The sequence below is a fragment of the Chiloscyllium punctatum genome, chromosome 2 (genome assembly GCF_047496795.1).
Source record: "Chiloscyllium punctatum isolate Juve2018m chromosome 2, sChiPun1.3, whole genome shotgun sequence".
Taxonomy (NCBI): domain Eukaryota; kingdom Metazoa; phylum Chordata; class Chondrichthyes; order Orectolobiformes; family Hemiscylliidae; genus Chiloscyllium; species Chiloscyllium punctatum.
This window is the reverse complement of record NC_092740.1, coordinates 134204459-134225132: the sequence shown is the minus strand read 5'-3', so window position 1 is coordinate 134225132 and position 20674 is coordinate 134204459.

Below are 20674 nucleotides of genomic sequence, written 5' to 3'. Positions count from 1 at the left end.
TTTTTAAGAACTTTCTTGCAGTATGAATGACAATGGGAAGGTAATAGAAATGTAGAGTAAAACCAGAAAAGAAAGTTGAAATGCACTACAGAAATTAACAACTAATTCTATGCCAGATAAAGTTTGCATGTGTATTTTCCTCCCAAGTTGATTTTTTCTCCTGTATCCCACATGGTCAGAATTTATTTTCTCTGTGAAATTCAAAGGTTGTTGAGATAAGGAAGCAGTTTTGTAATACAACACTTCTTCTTATGCAGCGTGATATCCCAGTGAAGCTGTTATTTCTGTCTAGCTCTTCAGAATATTGCATAGCTTCCCACTGTGAACAGGGAGCGAGTTTACAATCTCCTGAAAGATAATGTAAAGTTACCATGGTCAAGGCAAAGAGACACAGTTTAATGCTCTAAGCTCTGGAATCTAATTACAGGTTTCCAAAATTGGCTTACACATTTCTCTGACATGAGAGTTTCCTTGTATGAGAAGGTGGATAAGTTGAACAATGATATAAGGAATGTGTGTGATACCTACAAATTCACTGCAGTCAGAATGTCAGGGAATTCATGCAAAATGATATCTGTGAAAGGATGTGTGCTATGATGTTTAGAATAGTTTTATTTTTGCATGACTTTAAGTTATTAATCTTTGTAGTTTTTCTTTCTTTGAGGCTTCCGCATTATAGAAACTTGCAATGTAATTTTTAACAGAAACCCACTTCTTCTGAGATATTCATCAGAGTTTTGTATTGAGTATCAAACAATGTTACCTTACACTTTCTTGTACGTTAGCTGCTGATATAAATCTACGGGGACAGGTTTTAACCTATCTTAGCAGCAAAAGTTGGAGACTGGTGCTCAGATCCTATGTTGGGTCCTGAACCACCACAGCTTCTCATTGATAAACTTATATTCTCATGTTCAAATTTATCTACTGTTCATCCCTCTCTTTCTCTGCAATCCTCTCCAGGTAAGGAATTTTGCAAGAAATATGTTTTGATCTCTTACCCACTTCTGTATTCCTCCTCTACCGGCTACCTGCTGTTATGTGCTAGGTTTTGGAATACCTTCCCTGAACCTTTTTCACTATTTACCCTCCTTTGGACTCGTCCTTTAAAGCTTTGCTTTCAAAGTGCTTTGTGGATTAACTTTAATTAGGTAAGTGAGTGAGGCGTATGTGTGGGGATTGGAAAAGGGAGGTGGATGGTTTGATTGACAGGAGGCAGATTGGCAGTAATTGGGCAGTTGAGGGGTGGTCAGTCTTTTTTGGGCATAGTTGAGTGGTTGGCAGCAGTTGAGTAGAAATGGGTGTTTGGCTGATCAGTGAATAATTGGATGGGAATAGATAGTCAGGCTGGGTTTGGGTCATCTGGAGTGTTCAGTTGGGAGTGGGTAGTTGAGTCATGTAGCACTGGTAGTTGCATGAGAGAGGGGATTGAGGTGGTGAACTGTATTCAGGAGTTTGAGGGTATGGTGATGGTCAAGGAGGGGATGTTTCGTTGTGAAATTACCCAGTTGTTAGGTAGGATTTCAAACTGTTTAACAGTACCTGGACAACAATTAAGGTAAATCACATGTATCTATCCTAAGTCACCACCCTATGCTTAGCTTCAAAGACATAAATGCAGGGCGCTGGGCAGCAGGGAATTGCATAGAAAGGACAGCTCCATACCATCCATCATCCAATGGTCTGGCGAGAAGAGCAGTCCAAACTTTGAAGGCAGGTTTTAAGAAACAGCCTGTAGCTTCACTTGATACTGAACTGTGCGAGTTCTGATTTGATTATTGGACCACTCCCATCAACTACATGGATAGCTTCAGCAGAGTTGCTAATGGAGAGAAGATTCTTCACCAGGTTAAATCTGATCTTCCTGACCTGAAGGGTGAAATGGCATCAGGAATGCCAATGTCAGACACAAGACTCGTCTCAGCACGGGAGACAGTTTACATCAGGGGACGAAGTGGTGTGTTTGCAACCATGGAATGTGTAAGGGGTCATGGTCGATGAGAGGTCAGGTCCCGTGATATAGAAATTTTGGGCAGGTGACATGGTCCTAACAAGCATGTGGACCACATGAAAGCTCCAAACATACAACAGGGCAGGAGCAAAACATACCCGCCCCCTCAGAACAGTCAGAAAGGCTGTCGGAACTTGTGGATTCTCCATCTCTGTCTAATGTCGAAGAAACCTTGGGGTAGAAGTTGCAGCGTCAGTGCTTTTCCCAGCAGAGGCAGGGGACAAATGTTCTCTAAGATGCTCTGGGAGCAAGAGGTGGTCTACGGTCCAATACATGCCCCCCCCGTATCTGAGGCTGAGTCAGAGGAAATGGACCTGGTGCGAAAACATTCCAGTAGAAGCTACAAGAAAACCAACAGGCCTCTGTCCCCGGATTTAGAGGTGGAGGGATGTAAGTGATTGTAATGAGGTCAGCCAGGTGGACCTTACAGAATATGATTTCCCCAATTCAGGCTGTTAAACCAGTCCAATCAAGGAGCCCTGGATGACAGATGCAAGCAGGAGTTTCAGAGGTTTTCTTCACTCTGAGATGTGGTTCTGACGAAACCAGACCAGTGTCAAGTGTCACTATACATGTGTCAATAAAGGGTGACTTGTTGATGGGATACCAGCCTATGTGAAATTATTTTGATGAGCATAACTTGAGGCCATTCAGACCAACTGCTTTCTGTTATTACTTATGCTCCACAGGAGCCTCTTCTTCAAATCCTATTGGCATATCCTTCCGTTGTTGCTAACACATTGCTACGTTATATTTTTCAGCAGATTTTAAAACAGCAGTGCTCTGTACTGTCCTGTAATTACATTTTTCTGATATATATAGGCAGGATGTTCTGCTAAGCTCCATCTGTTACGAAAACATTCATGTTTTCACGGCAGAACTAAACATCAAGGACATCATTTTTGTACTTAGACAGCTGACCTTTGCTCTAAAATTCAACAGCCATCTCACTGCCCTTTGTCACTGTTCCTGCCATTTACTGAGTTGGTGCTCAGGATCAGACCTGGAAGTCAAGTGTATGCAGCACTTTGCTAATATGATTGTTTCTACAAAAACGTGCATATTTTAATAATGGCCACAGAAAGAAACAAAGCCTTTTCATGTGAACTGGCTTTTAACTTCAATGTATACATCAGGGACTCCACACATAAACATGGCAGTGAGCACTTGCACATCTTTCGTGCCAGCAATGAAATGTTGAAAATACCAAATGTCTTTCCTTAGATAGCCATCCCTTTTCTATTCTCCTTTCATGCTTAATATATGGAAGACTTTGAAGTGCTGTAAATGATTTACAATATGAGCTGTAATTTGAATGTATTATCCTTAATAACCTAACTGAACAAAATGCATTGACAGGGCTTGAATGCTGTGACTGCCTTTTAACTGACTTTTTAAAAGGCTGTGCTTGTTTACAATTAAAGATCCTGTCATCCCATTACCAAACAATTCTGTTGACTAATTAAAATTTAAAATTGAACAGCAATTCAAATCAGATCCTTGTGTCTTTATGATTTTTGGTTTAACTGTAATCATTCTGCAAATTTATTGAAGTTGTAATGGTGCAAAATATCAATTAAAGGTGAGTGAGCTGCTTGTAAAAACCAAAATGCATACGTTTTACAGGTTATCTTTGGTACTGAAATAAATGTACTAAGCACCAAATCATAAACAGGAGCCTGTTAAACTCAGGTGTGTCAGGCCTATAGAAGTTTGGTCACTTGATCCCAATGTGGCTAAAGATATGTTCAAATTGGTTCAGGTTATGAAAACAGGGCACTATGTTGTGGAGAAAGGCTGGAGAAATGAAATGCATTCTTGCTGGAGGGAAGCAGACCAGGGAGAGGCATGTTTATAGTTAGTCAAAATAATGATGGGTGAAGGTGATAAACTACTTCACTTGAACCATGACCATAGCACGAGAACCTTGCAAGCTTCAGACAGGTGAGGTATCCAATGGTTGTCTGCTGCAGTGCAACTGTACCCAACCACAACCCACACGCAGTAAAGACAAAGAAAACTCCAATTTGAAACTGAAACATTCTGTGGGCTGCAATTACTCGGCGCCACAATGGTAGGCGTGCAGGCAGAAGGATCAGGGAAAATAGGAGGTAACCATTTTGGGACAGTATGCCATTGCATTCCTGCTTCCAGAGATGTTTCTCATGGTTGAGCAGTGTCCAGGATCATCTGCCTGCAATTGGAGAACAATAGCCTGATTAGGATCCAATTTACTTCAATTTGCTTTTATTTTGCCAGTTAGAGCAGGTGTCATGTGTACGGACTTGCCATCACATGAGACATTGCCCCTGCAGCAGGCTATGAATTGATGGTGACTACACAAGCCCGATGACAATGCTACAGATCAGAAAGGGCAGATCTGTAGCCTAAACATTTGCAGGGATACACCACTTTTTTCCAAGAAACCTGAAGAATTCCTCTCCCAGAATTTGAAAATTTTGTTTATTCAATTAGGCGGCACAGTGGCACAGTGGTTAGCACTGCTGCCTCACAACACCTGAGACCCGGGTTCAGTTCCCACCTCAGGCAACTGTCTGTGTGGAGTTTACACATTCTCCCTGTGTCTGCGTGGGTTTCCTCTGGGTGCTCCGGTTTCCTCCCACAGTCCAAAAATGTGCAGGTTAGGTGAATTGGCCATGCTAAATTGCCCGTAGTGTGAAGTGAAGGGGTAAATGTAGGGGAATGGGTCTGGGTGGGTTGCTTTTCAGAGGGTCGGTGTGGGCTTGTTGGGCTGAAGGGCTATTTCCACACTATAAGTAACCTAATGATTGAAGGGATTTGGGCATCACTGACAGAGCTAGCATTTATTAACCATCCCTAATTGCCCTTCAGAATGTGGTCATGAGCTGGTGGTTCATTTGACAGCTACAGAGCTGTTAGGGAGGGAGTTCTGGGATTGTGTGACTGAAGGAATGGTAATATATTTCCAAATCAGGACAGTGAATCACTTGAAGGTGGTCCCATGAATCTGCTGTCCTTGTACTTCTAGATTTAGTGGATTTGGAGACTGCTGTCTAAAAAGCTTTGGTGAATTCTGGAATTGCATCTTGCTGCTTTTCTACTGCATGTCAGTGGTGGAGGGACTGAACCTTTGCAGTCATGGTGTTATTCAAGTGGTCTGCTTGATATTATCAAGCTTCTTGATGTTGCTGCTGCATTGATTAGGCATGTGGACAATTTAAATACCTTCCTCTCAGGATGTCTTCGCTCTGAGGTCACCTCACAGTGCATTAAATCATTAAAGTATCATCTAGCAATATTGCCAATAGTAATTTCTCTGGTATTAGTAGAGAGTAAATTGAGCACCAGTGCAGATAGTGATGTATAAATTACTGAACTGTGCAAGTTGACATGTTATTATGCATCATTTCCTGACATTAATCTTTAATTTTTGTCATTTTCAGATTGTTCTCAAATTCTTCATTGGAAAAGATTAGAAGCCAGATAATGTGCATTAATGCTGTCTTGATGAGGACAGTAAGAAGTCTTGTCTTTGGAAGATAATCTAACTGGGAGAAAATGAGGACTGCAGATGCTGGTGATCAGAGCTGAAAAATGTGTTGCTGGAAAAGCGCAGCAGGTCAGGTAGCATCAAAGGAGCAGGAGAATCGCTGTTTCGGGCATAAGCCCTTCTTCAGGATTCAGCAAATTTTTCAGCAAAGATAATATAATGACAACAAACAACATGACTTTGTGAAACTACACATAACTGCCAATGAAACTTGGGCCAAGAAATTGTGATGGCCAGATTATTGTTCCAGCAGCATAGACTGGATTTGTGAATCTGGATAATTTTAAGATTTCAATGTAGTTGCCTTTGGGGAATCACTTTGAAAATTTAAGTTTATACTGAATTTCCTCTACATTTGGAACTCTCCAAAACTATTTCTAAAAGTCAGATATTTTCAAGAGTTCTGAGTCACTTAAAATTAGTCATTACCTAGGAACATTTAAAAGGTTTAAAACTTAATCAATTTCCTGGGCAATTATTAAAATGAACTAGGAGAAAGGGAGGACTGCAGATGCTGAGATCAGAGCCAAAAAGTGTGGCGCTGGAAAAGCACAGCCAGTCAGGCAGCATCCGAGGAGCAGGAGAGTCGACATTTTGGACATAAGTCCTTAATTAGGAATCCTGATGCCCGAAATGTTGAATCTCCTGCTCCTCGGATGCTGCATGACTTCCTGTGCTTTTCCAGTGTGACACTTTTTGTCTATTAAAATTAATTTCCAAGTCACCATGATTTGACCCTGCCCACCCAGACCTGACACCGGCATTGATCAGACATGACCAAGCCTAGCTTGCCAACCATAACACCCTATCCATTTGCCTGCCTACCTTACTCACTTATGTTTTCCTCAGAGCTGCCAAAGTGGATTTACGATCTTGGAAATAATTTAACTCATTAAACATGGCAGTGTTCTCCCCATGCCTGCACGGGTTTCCTCCCACAGCCCACAGTCACTCAAAAATGCTAAATTGCTCAGAGTGTCCAGGGATGTGTCGATTCGGAGGATTAGCCATGGAAAATGCAGAGTTACAGGGATAGGGTAGGGAGATAGATCTGGGTGGGATGCTCTTTGGAAGGTTAGTGTGGACTCAATAGGCAGAATAGCCTCCTTCCACACTGTAGGGATTTTATGATGCCACGACTGCGTATTGTCCTAATGGTCTGGAGCTGTACTGAGGGAAAGTTTCTCTTTCAAGCTAATAAAGTGAATATATTTATTAATTGAACCTTCAATTCAAGTTAAGGAACATTATATTCCAAAGGTTATGAATCACTGAACAGAACAGTATTTTGCTGCTTCCATGGAATTAATAATTTTGTAACAGGAAAAAAATTTTCTATGAAAATGTAATTACAGCTAATGTGTTTTGGTGCAGTTGCCGATATTTTCAAAAGAAACTTTTCTTTTTAACACATCCTTATCAAAACAGGTCACAGAATACAAGCAGTGCATGCATGGTAGGCTGCAATTAATAGCAACTGTCAAATAGTTTCCAACTGAAGGTGCACCTGCCCCACTATTAAGCAGAATTGTGTTTCTCGTAAAAGATAACTTCTCAATTCAGCAGAGAAATACACATATGGCAGAATGAGCAAAAGGGAGAGACAGATAATGTGACTGGTTGTAGCTTGATATGAATGGGTCTGACAGGTTCACAGTACTCTCGCAGACTTGACAGCAGCACTGAGCTGTATATCGGCAATCCCTCATGTAAGCATTTGATGCTAAAGTGTTTATGGATAATCTGAAAAGGCCAAAAAGAAAGATTTATATTAAGAAATCATACATAATCGCATGTCAACCTTTACAACATGCTTGTGTCCACATTACCATTTACTGATATAAAAGAGAATGCCAGTTTCATTGCCATTCAACTGGAAGCAGTTTATCCTGGATTGTCCATTTCACATGTCCAATACATTTTCTATTTTTGATGAACAATATTCTAATCTTTCTTTTTCCAGCATTTACTTATCACCTGGAAACTCAATGTCTAAAATACCTGGGAACTTTGCCTTTATTTTTCAATAAAATTTGCAGAACTGGAATACAACGGCCATTAAATGGTTGCCATGGTTACACTGGCTATCAAAACAGAAATGATTCTGCCGATCTGTTGGTACTTACACTGTCCCCATTTTTTCCTGGTGCTTGGCCTACATTTTAAGCAGTTGCTTTTAGCAGAAGCATCAGTTACAAGACATTTTTCGGAGCAGTGTTAAGAATGGTGACTCTTTGGACATGTTGAATACTTTTTATGCACTGTTTAAGTGAGATTAGGGGCTTTTACTTCCTTAATGACCCTGCTGCCTTCAATCACCATCATAGCCTCAAAAACTCCAATAATCAGAGCTTCCACAAAAATAATAAAGTTGGCTCAAATTTGAATCAGAATCAGCAATGCTCTGTGAGATTGTAGGAAGCCTTCCCCATTTTCTACACTAATTCCTTTGCAGTAAAAAAAATGTGATTTGTCTTCTCATTTGCATATTGCATTTGTATACTAACTTGTTTCCTTGAACCAGTACATCCAAATCTCTTTGAATTGTAAGATTTACAAATTTCGTGCAGTTAAAAATAAAATCTGCTTTTTCTATTCCAGAAAAAAAGGATCACCTGACACTAATCCGTGTTGTACTCTATCCGTTAACTTGTTGTCCATTCACTTACATTGATTCTAACTATTTGCAGCCTCTTTGTAACCTCCCTACAGCTTGAATTCTTATATAACTTGGTGTCATCAGCTCATATGTCCTGTCCCTTTCTCTTACTCGTTGAGATTTAATGAAAATAGCTGAGGTCCCAGCAGTGATTCTTGCTGCACTGCACTTGTTGCAACCTGACAACCTGAAATGTTCTGTTCATTGCAATCATTGCCTCCTGTTCATTAAGCAATCCTCCACCTACCCTGATATATCTCCCAGCTTGCATGAGTATATTAGTCTTGTATATTAGTCTTTTGTGTGGCACTTTATTGAATGCCTATTGGAAATCCAATTTCCTGTCTTTATTGATTCCCCTGTATCTAACCTAATAGTTACGACCTCAAAAACTTGAAAAAATTGTTCAAACAGCAATACTAATACTCCAATATACTTGGTGTGTGGACCTTTGAGGTCCATGTGAGGCAGAAGTTTCTGAAAGGAGAGGTGAATGTCTTGCTATGATAATTAGCATACACAGAACCTCGGAATAGCTGTGCACAGCTTAGAGGATACACTAACCATAATGCCTCTGGAAAATGTAGACCCAAATCTTCCAGTCTCCAAATTGTTGGAGACCAGACATATGGCAGAAGATATACACGGGATCCTGTTGATGTCAGACATATGGAAATTACCTAGTCTGTTTAAACTTCTAATGTAGGTAAAAACAAGGACTGCAGATGCTGGAAACCAGAGTCTAGATTAGAGTGGTGCTGGAAAAGCACAGCAGGTCAGGCAGCATCCGAGGAGCAGCAAAATCGACGTTTCGGGCAAAAGCCCTTCATCAGGAATAGAGGCAGGGTGCCTGCAGAGTTATCTCTCCACTCTGCAGGCTCTCTGCCTCTATTCCTGATGAAGGGGGCTTTTGCCCGAAACATTGATTTTCCTGCTCCTTGGTTGCTGCCTGACCTGTTGTGCTTTTCCAGCACCACTCTAATCTAAACTTCTAATGTGCTGATTTCCGGCTGCTTGAAACCCTACATACATGTCTCTAATTCATCAAGAGTTCAAGACCTGGGACAATTTTGAGTGATGTATCTTGATATTTAGCTAAAACCCAATACAATACATGAATGATTCAATAACAAGCACCACAAATCACCATGCCCCACAATCCAAGTCTGACTGAACGTAAGAACATAAGAACATAAGGAGCAGGAGTAGGCCATCTGGCCCTTCGAGCCTGCTCTGCCACTCAGTAAGATCATCGCTAGTCTTTTCATGGCCTCAGCTCCACTCACCCACTGTATCCCTTAATTCCTTTATTGTTAAAAAAAATCTATCTTACCTTGCAAAACATTTACTGAAGTAGCATCAACTACTTCACAGGGCAGGGAATTCCATAGATTCACAACACACTGGATGAAGAAGTTCCTTCCGAATTCAGTCCAAAATCTGCTCCTCCTAATTTTGAGGCTATGCCCTCTTGTCCTAGTTTCACCTGCCAATGGAAACATCTTCTCTACTTCTTTCTTGTCTATTCCCTTCATAGTTTTATATGTTTCTATTAGACTCCCCCCTCATTCAAAATTTGAATGAATATAATTCCAGACTACTCTGTCTCACCACATAAGCCAACCCCCTTCAACTCCAGAATCAAATTAGTGAATCTCCTCTGCATCCCCTTTAGTGCCAGTACGTCCTTTCTCAAGTATGGAGAGCAAAACTACATGTAATAATTCAGGGTGTGGCCTCACCAGCACCCTGTACAGCTGCAACATAACCTCCCTGCTTTTAAACTCAATCCCTTTAGCAATGTGGGACAAAATTCCATTTGCCTTCCTAATTACTTGTACCTGTAGACCAACCCTCTGTTGGCCTCTGGCCAACTGATTGTCACTCATACTATCTACTCACACACCTACCCACCTTCCCAGTATCCATCTGCATTTTCACCTACCTACCTATCTCACTTACTAATGTACTTACCCTCTGAAGTAACTCCACCAAGTCACCCTTTATTTATACATGCACAGTACATGACACTGACCCAGCTAGTGCAGAGCTGGCTCATAGTGTGAGCAGAATCCCTGAGACTGCTGATTATCTTTCTCTTGATTGTTGTCTTCCCTCGTGTGACTGCATGGTGAGGCAAGATCACAATTGACAGTGTTGCCTTCCATCATCTACTAACATCTGAAACATGGACTCATAAAGGACGAACAACCAATTGAACAAATTGTCAGGTATCTGTCAGCCAGGACTCCCTGTTTGCACCAGGTTAACAGTTCCAGTCAGGAAATTCATATTCTATGAGATCTACCTGGCTGACATTGTCCTAATCACTACACCCACTACATGCACTCACTCACCTACCTTCCTTATTCAGTTACCAACTTATTCACTCACACACTCACCCATTGTCTTGCCTGCACTTAGAAGATGGGATCATTAAGCCTATCTGAATACAGAAGCTCCTGCCTTAAAAATGGAGCAGATCCTATATTTGCATGAATAAGAGCAAAGTACTGTGGATGCTGGAGATCTGAAATGAAAACCAAGAATCCTGACAAAACTCAGCAGGTCTGGTAATATCTGTGAGTAGAGATACAGTTAACATTTTGAGCCCAGTTTGACCATCCATTGGAATTTTGAATTATTTATTTTCCAACCTTGATACTTTGGTTCCAAGATCTGTTTTGGCATTTCAATGTAAACCAGTTATCTATTTGTGTCACGAGTTTAATCGATCTCATTCCAAATACTTCACACATTCAATAAAGAGCAGTTAATTCACTTTAATTTTTTAACCACCATTATTTGAATGAACAGCATTCACTGATACACAATTACCTTTGAAATACCTGAGCCTTTAAGTACCATGCTTTTTAGACCCACATCATTGCACTGTTCTTTTGTCTCAATGTTTCTCTTTGAATTCTAAATTTTCCTCCACCTGAATACTCTCCCCTCATTCTGTTAGTTTTAAGTCCTGTCCACAGACCTAGGTATACAATTGCCATGATATTCATCCCAGCCGAGCTTAAATACAGCCATCCTAATGTAACAGCTCCATCCCTTTAATACTTGGGTCAGTGTTCCACAAATCAAAATTCCTTATTCCCAAACCACTCTTTGGATCATGCTTTTAATTTTCTCCTCTGTTTAATCCACTGCCAATTCGCTTATGGCTCAGCTAACAATACATGTATTATTTCCTTTGAATTTCTGTATTTTAGTTTGGACCCTAACTCCTCAAACTCACTTGCAGGACATTATTCTAGACCTATCTATTTTGTTCATCCCGATGGGTGTTCTTCCCATCCAGGTTTGTCTCCAACTCTGAGAGGATGTCCATAATTATTGCGTTGGATGTAAAAAATCTAATGATATTATTTCAAAGAAAAACAGTGCGATTACTGATATCCCGGAAATATTTACTCCTCAAAAATTGCAATTATTGCTTTTGTGGTTATTGCATAAATTAGTCATTGTAATGCTGACACTACAACAGTGGCTGTGCTTCAGAGTCATTCACTGGCTGTGAAAGCAATTTGAGATGACCTCTAGTAGTGAAACGTGCTGTAGGACTGCTTGTATTTCTTTAACACTTTCCTTCACAGTCTGCTGAAATTCTAGCTGCTTTGGTGACAATGAACAGAGGTGATTTTGCTTACCGTTCGCTGTATACTAAGTCCACTGACCTCTCTTTAACTGAATAAAGCATTAAGCTCCCAATTACAAAGCTTGTTGGGAGTGAGGAATACTTGCTATAAATATAATTGCAAAATTTCTAGATATATTTATGTATAGTTATATACATTCAATGAAGAAAAATAATTGTCATTCTTACAAAGTGAGAATTGGAACATTTAATTTGTGACATATTACACAATTGGGTTAAAATCCAGGTTTCTATGAGAACATACTGAAATATTTAATTGTCTTATTTCATTGTATTTCTAATGGGAGAGAAGTGGAAGATGAATACTGAAGATTTTCCCTGTGATTTTTAAGGATGTGTTTATTATGCTCTCCACTGCATGTAGCTGGTATATTTTTCAGGCACTATCATCCCACTGTAAATATTAACAATTGTGTCACATTACAAGGGTGCAAATGTAGTTATGGAACACTGCAGAAAAGGAATCCTAGTCACTTTTATGTACAATGAAGACACATCATCTCCATTTTCAACCAATTGTGTTAAGATCTCACGAGTGTTGGCATATTTAGACACATTTCCAGACACTTCACCTGACAAGGGGTAGCGTTCAGAAAGCGTATGATTTCAAATAACACGTTGGTTTATAATCTGGTGTTGTGTGACTTCTGACTTTGAGATATTTTATACACTGCTTTCCTAATGCTATTTGTACAGTTATTGCTCTTCATTAAATAATAGCTAAAAATTGTTCGCTGTATAAAAGAAGCCATATGCTGAAATCTTTATTGTGAGAAAAACACACCAGGACTAAACACATTTTTTTTTGCATTTACAAAGTGCATGAGAAGTTCCAAAATGCAGCACTGTGTGTAAAGAGGACTAATGGTGCATTCATCCATGTGATTCCTATCCCCTCAAGTCCCTGTTTTTGAAAGTCTGTGGAATCTTCCCCAGGAATTATCCTGATCGGTCACTGTTACATTAGTGGTAGATCAGTAGGAACCCCAGATAGATGTGTAAATCGGATTTCCAGATGATTGAGGGAATCCCTGAGGAAGTTCATGGCAAGCACTTGAAAATACCAGCTGTTGCTTGTTATATAATCACAAATGTAGTCTAATTCAAAGTTGTTTCTTTTTACCTGTCTTATTAAAGTTTATTCAAAATTGATTGTCACTCTCGTAGGATTCTCATTCCTTTGAGAGTTTCCATTCCAGCCTGTTGTTCGGCAATGTTTCCATTCCAGCTGATTGTTAGGCAATGTTTTTATAACATGTGAAGGTTGATAAAAGAGATATTAGGCTACTAACATCTGAGCAGAAGTCTGCTGAGCAGGGGTCTGCTATTTGGCCCCTAACCCCTGCAGTGCTATACAAAAAGTCTATAACTAATATGATTGTAGCGTGAACTTCACTTCCTGCCAATTCACCTTCACTCCTTCCCTGTCTGTCAAACTCAACCTTGAATGTATCCAATGATCTAGTTCCACTGTTCTATGGGGTAGAGAATTCAAAGATTAACAACCTCTTGAGAAAAGAAATTCCTTCTTATCTCCCTCTTAAATAGAACACCCATTATTTTGAAACTCTGTCCCCTTGTTCCTAATTCCCAGACAATAGGAAATCTTCTCTATGCATTTATAGTGACAGTTCCCCTTCAGATCATAAGTTTTAATCTGGTCACCACTCGTTCTTCTAAATTCCAAAGAATGTAAGATCAATCTGCTCAGCATTTCTTCAAAAGACAACATCTTCATCCAGGAACTGAGTGAGCCTTCTCTTAGCCTTTATAATGTACTAATATCCCTCCTAAATAAGGAGACCAAAACCATACACTGTACTCTCAGTATGGTTTAATCAGTGTCCTATAGTATTGTAGCCAGACTTTTCTATTTTTATAACAGCAAGGAAAAAGTGAGGACTGCAGATTCTGGAGATCAGTCCAGAGTGTGGTGCTGGAAAAGCATAGCAGGTCAGGCAGCATCCAGGGAGCAGGAGAATTGGCATTTCTGGCATGAGCCTTTCATCAGGAATGTGGGGAGAGAGAAGGGGACTCTGGGATAAGTGGTGGGGTGGGGCTGGGGGGAAGGTAGCTGGCAAGGCGATGGGTAGATGCAGGTGGGGCGTGATGGTGATAAGTTGGAGTGGAGGGTGAAGTGGATAGGTGGGAAGGAAAATGAACAGGTGGGACAGTTCAAGGGAGCAATTGCAGATTGGATCTGGGATGAGGTGGGGAGAGGGGGAGATAAAGAAACTGGTAAAATCGATGCAGATGCTGTGTGGTTGGAGGGTCCCAAGGTGGAAGATGAGGCATGCTTCCTCCAGACATTGGGTGGCTAGGATATGGCAGTTGGAGAAGGCCCAGGACTCGCATGTCCTGGGTGGAGTGGAAGGGGGACTTGAAGTGGCCGGCCACAGGACGATTAAGTTTGTTTGGTGCTTGTGTCCCAGAGATATTCCCTGAAACATTCTACGAGTTGGCATCCTGACTGCCCAATGTGAGGAGACCACAATGAAAGCAACAGATACAATAGATGAGGCTGAGAGTGTAGAGCTGGAAAAGCACAGCAGGTCAGGCAGCATCCGAGGAGCAGGAAAATCAATTTTTCAGGCAAAAGCCCTTCATCAGGAATGACCCTGGGAGCCTCAGGGGTGGAGAGATAAATGGGAGGGGGGGTGGGGCAGGGGAAGGTAGTTGAGAGTGTGATAGGTGGATGGAGGTGGGGATAAAGGTGATAGGTCAGAGAGGAAGGGGAAGTTGATTGTTGGGAAGGAAGATGGAGAGGTAGGACAGGCCATGAGAGCAGTGCTGAGCCTGAATATTGGAACTGGGATAAGATCGGGGGAGGGAAAATGAGGAAACTGGTGAAATCCACATTGATCCCATGTGGTTGGAGGGTCCCAAGGTGGAAGATGAGGTATTCTTCCTCCAAGTGTCGGATGGTAAGGGAATGGCGATGGAAGTGGCCCAGGACCTATGCGTCCTCAGCAGAGTGGGAGGGGGAGTTGAAGTGTTTGGCCACGGGGCGGTGAGGTTGGTTGGTACAGGTGTCCGGGTAGATGTTCTCTGAAGCGCTCTGCGAGTAAGCTTCAGAGGGGACAGGACATCTACTCACAGAGCACTTCAGAGAACATCTCCGCGACACTAGTACCAACCAACCCCACCGCCCTGTAGCTGAACACTTCAACTCCCCTTCCCACTCCGCCGAGAACATGTAGGTCCTGGGCCTCCTCCATCGCCACTCCCTTACCACCCGACGCCTGGAGGAAAAACGTCTCATCTTCCACCTCGGGACCCTCCAACCCTACGGCATCAATGTGGATTTCAACAGTTTCCTCATTTCCCCTCCCCTCCACCTTATCCCAGTTCCAACCTGTCTGCTCAGCACCATCCTCATGACCTGTCCAATCTGTCCATCTTCCTTCCCACCTATCTGCTCCACCCTCCTTTCTGACATATCACCTTCAACCCCACCTCGCTCCACCTATTGCATTCTCAGCTACCTTCCTCCCAGCCCCAGCCCCATCCCATTTATCTCTCTGCCCTCCCCAGGGCTCCCAGCCTCATTCCTGATGAAGGGCTTTTGCCCGAAACTTCGATTCTCCTGCTCCTCAGATGCTGGCTGACCTGTTGTGCTTTTCCAGCACTACATTCTCGACTCTAATCTCCAGCATCTGCAGTCCTCACTTTCACCTCACAATAGATGAGGTGCTTGGATGTGCAGGAAAATCTCTGCTGAATGTGGAATGATCCTTTCAGGCCTTGGATGGAGGTGAGGGGGGAGGTATGGGTGCAGGTTTTACACCGCTTGCTGATGAAGTGCTTATGCCCAAAATGTTGACTCTCCTGCTCCTCAGATGCTGCCTGACCTGGTGTGCTTTTCTAGTGTCACACTTTTTGACGCTTCTCTACTTTTATTTTTCATTCCCCTTGCAATAAAGATCAGAATCTGATTTGCTTTCATAATTATTTGCTATTTGTGATTCATGTGAGGATATTCAGATCTTTTTGCAGCATTCTGCAGTCTCTTCTTCATCATTATTATCAGTTTTTCTTATTTTACTCATCACTCAATGCTGGTTGATCACCTTTCTCCATTTCCCCCTGTCAATCACCATTGCTCTTCCAATCCAATTAGGTTATCATCGTATCTTTTCACCTGATCTTAGGTTTTTCTCTTCTCCTTCTTGTAGGCAGTTCCATCTCATCACCCACATGCCCATCTTATCAACACAACAGATGACCGGGGAGAACGCTGGCAAGTGGAGCTGAAATGCGCATCAGCCATGATTGAATGGCGGAGTGGACTCGATGGGCCGAATGGCCTTACTTCCACTCCTATGTCTTATGGTCTTATGGTCTTATGGACCGTACCATTTCAATCTTTGCTCAGTTACATCTTTGACACTCCCATCCCCTTCACTGACCCCCAATAGGCTGATACCTGATCTTATTCATTCTCGTTGCTCCACACATTCATTTTAGCTTCCATATCTCATCAGTATCCCATTGGTCATTTCTTCCTGACATCATCTACATTATTGCATTACATTACAAGACCAGTCTCACATTTCTTTTGGAAATTCTGTCTACAGTTTTAGCCATATTTTCCTATAACATAATAGCCATAGCACTTCTTCCAATTTCAGCCAGCATTAATTCATTGTTTAATCCCTATTTCCACACTTCTACCTCTTGCCCAGTTTTTAAAATTGTTCACTTTTTCAAGTTTTCACCCATTACCTTGACATCCTCAGTCTTATTCTCTTCTCTGGGTTCAAACTGACCTTCTATAAATAGGGTCTTTGGTCCAGTAATCTTCATCTCTCTATCTTCCAGTTTTTTTCCCAGTTCTTCAGATAATTAACCATGTTCTCATTATCCCCACCACATAGTTCAATATCATCTGTAAACATTATTGGCCAAAAAACTTTCCTTCATTCTTTCTCACTTAAAACAATCCTGAAGAGGAAGAAAAGAAAAGCAGAACATATTTTTAGACACATTTTGGAGAATTTCAAGGAAACTTCATGCAACATGAATGTTATAGATGGAATGAAATTAAAACAAATACTGATGAAAGCTGTCTGGAGCTGTCTAGAGTTTATGGAATCCTGGAGAAGCACAGAAGAACATAAAGAAGCCATGGGTGGGAGAGTCAGACTTTTAAAGGTAAAATTAGATAGCACCTGGATCAATGCTGAAGCATTTTCTCTTCCTGTAATTAGAACATTCCCGAAAAAACTGAACATGAATCTTAAATTTCTTGACTAAGTTCAAGTTGTATTTTCTTTTCGCCATAAGTTTGACGAGGCATATTGAGTTCTCTCACTGTAATTTATCAAACTCACCTCGTTAATTAGCTACACCACCCAACAGCATCTCTCATTTCTAGAGTTGTGGCCCTGTCTTCCATTCACTGTTCCCGGCACCTTTTGCCATACATCGGATCTCCATCAAAACAATAGCATCCTTTGCACTTACACCAGCTTTGAAAGATTGCTGTGCACTCCGACAAACACAGTCAGTCTGGTGATACCCTATTTGCTTCCTGACATTTGCCCCAGATATGCAGCAATGGGAAAATCGGTGGCTGACCTCGCATGCTTGGTCCTGGAGATCCTGCTGGATGGCGTGGTAGCAATGTGAAACTTTCTCTTCCCCAGGGCATGATACCAGATCACCCCAACTTTGTTTGAAGTTGCCACCTGTGTCAAAGTAGTTTCAGCCATCTGGAGGAATGCTGAGCAATGTAAGGAGAAGATCAATGGCCTTCTCCACTTTTCCAGGAAAAGTTCAATCAGCCTTTCTTCCCACATTCACTCCATCTTTGCAACTGTGCCCACCTCCCACCAAGATTCATGCTCTACCACTATCACTGCTGCCTGTAACACCTTCTCCTTCTGCTATTAGAACACCCAACCCAACTTCCAACACTACTAACCCTGAATGCTCTGAATTACATACTCACTCATTCGGAAACACCTCCCAACTGGAACCAATAGTAATAGTTGTGCCATCCACTTTCATCTCCTGTAAAACCTGTTTATTTCTCATTGCAGTAGGAAAACAGCCCGCAATGGCGAAAAAAAGAGCCAGGATGGGTGGCAGACTGGCTGTTGTTTCTCCCCCCATATGTGGACAGGATCCTAATTCTGACCATCATAAGCATACCCTCGAATGGTATCATGCCCTTGACATATTAATCTTGGCTTAATTCGTTGACTTAATTGAGGCCTGCTGACAACCAGGACAAACGTCTGGGCCTGTGTCTGCACTAAATGGCAAGGTAGGACAGCAGTAATATCAGCATGATATCTCTGGCTGAGGGAGCAAAGTGTAGAAAGGCAAGGAAAGGTAATTTGAGGAAAGGATTGTGTGAACATCCTGGTGCAGTCAAAGTGAGTGTGTGCTATGACAGCAAGGTCAGAGCTCAGAGCTCATAGCTCATAGTCTCAACCAGTCTATGAGCTAGGTGCATGTCTCTGGAGCCTACATGCCCTCACTGCAGCATTGCAGTGATAGTTGTGAGTACACGCTGAGGTGCAGCATTGAAATGCAGAAGTATCCTGTAAGTGGATTAGAGAGGTGGTATGAGAGTTTTTAGCAGCTGGCACATATTTCATGCCAATGGGTGTCTGTGACCTGTGACCATGGAGTGTGTCCTGCAATGTTGGTGCCTCATGTCCAACACGGAGATCTTTCAGAGAAGGTAATGAGCTGAAGCCACCAGATGCCTATTCTGGGTTTTGACAAGTTTTCCAGATATCCAATTTGTTTGGCAAGTTGGTATAATGGGTTTGTGAATATTAATGAGATGAATTGAGCTGTTCACGAGATATTTAACAATCAATAATGATCATTAATCTGCATCTCGCCACTGCTTAGTCAGAGTGTTGGTGCTAAAATTGTACTAAAATACTTTGCCTCTGTCCTTGAAATTTTCTCAGCGCAACACATTTGAGAAGCTTTATCAGGGCCTGGACTCAATACTCCCCTCAGCAGTTTTTGCTGTACTTTTCTGCTTTTCCACTTTTCATACCAAAGTGGGTAGTATTGCATTTATTCCTGTTGCCAATTTTTTTGCCTATTCGCAAATCCCTTTGCAGACACCTTGTGGCCTCCTCACAATTTGCTTTCTGACCTATATTTGCATCATCAGAAACTTTAGCTAATATATTCTCGATCACTTTTACCAAGTCATTAATTTAGTTTGGAAAGAGTTGGGGCCCAGACAAAACTACTTATGGCACTTCAATGTTATAGCTTCTCAGTTTAAGAATCAGCAAGTTAACCTGTTAGTTAGCTAATCATCCATCATCCTAATATACTACCCTCTAACACAATGAATTTTTACCTTGTGTGGTAACCATTTATGCTATCTTACTTGAAAGGGTTCAGAAAAGAGTTACAAGGATGTTGCCAGGGTTGGAGGATCTGAGTTACAGGGAGAGGCTGAATAGGCTGGGGCTGTTTTCCCTGAAGCATCAGAGGCTGAGAGGTGACCTTATAGAGGTTTATAAAATCATGAGGGGCATGGATAGACAAAGTCTCTTCCCTGGGGTGGGGGAGCCCAGAAGTAGAGGGCATAGGTTTAGGGTGAGAGGGGAAAGATATAAAAGAGATCTAAGGGACATCTTTTTCACGCAGAGGGTGGCATGTGTATGGAATGAGTTGCCAGAGGAAGTGGTGGAAGCTGGTACAGTTGCAACATTTAAAAGACATCTGGATGGGAATATGAATAGGAAGGGTTTGGAGGATATGGGCCAGGTGCTGGCAGGTGGGACTAGATTGGGTTGAGTTATCTGGTCGGTATGGATGAGTTGGACCAAAGGGTCTGTTTCCATGCTGTACATCTCTATAACTCTATGACTCTATAACTCAACAAGTATCATTTTGAAATCTAAATTCACTACATTTACCAGTTCTCCTTTATACACCCTACTTACGTCTTCAAAGAACTCTAATAAAGTTATTAAATGCAAGCTTAATGTTGTTTCCAGATCAGACCAGCAGGTGTGGGATTAATCCCAGCTTCATCAAACTACCCTTAAAAGTTGGCTGCTTGTATTTCAGATTTATGCTTTGGGTAGGAGTATGGATTGAAAATTAGGCCAGGTAACCCAGAAAAAGCCAGAGAGCTTTACATGTCCCAGGGCCATTTGGGCAGAAAGCCTGACTCCAGGCTCCAGCATTGTGTCCAATATTTATACATACAGATTAAAACAGAATACCCCTCACTTGCTCTAGCCCTTCAATCCACATGTCCCATCCATGCTAATTTAAGGCCACTGTATACAGTCCTATTCGTCCCTCACACCCCTATGTCAAAGTATGAGCTGGACACACCTGTACAATCCTGGTGCCACTGTGTACCCATATACCCATTTCTTGTGGCCATCAAACCTCATTTTTCTCACTTCCATGGCTTGTATATCCTCAAAGCAATAACAGTGATATCCTCCATCCACTATCATTTACCCTTTCCCCTCCATGCCAAGTCATGCATTATTCAGCTTGGAAATTAATTAGGAAACATGTTGAGAGAAAGTAAAATTACCTATCTATTGACAATGTCACATCTGGAAAGAAAATTCATACAAACAAACATACAATAGAAGTCACATGACACCAGGTCACAGTCCAACAGGTTTATTTGAAATTACAAGCATAATGAGTGCTAACCCTTTGTCAGGTGATGAAGGGGCAGCACTCTGAAAGCTTGTGATTTCAAATAACCCTGTTGCTCTATAACCTGGTGTCGTGTGACTTCTGACCTTGTCCACCCCAATACAACACCAGCATACAATACACTGAAAT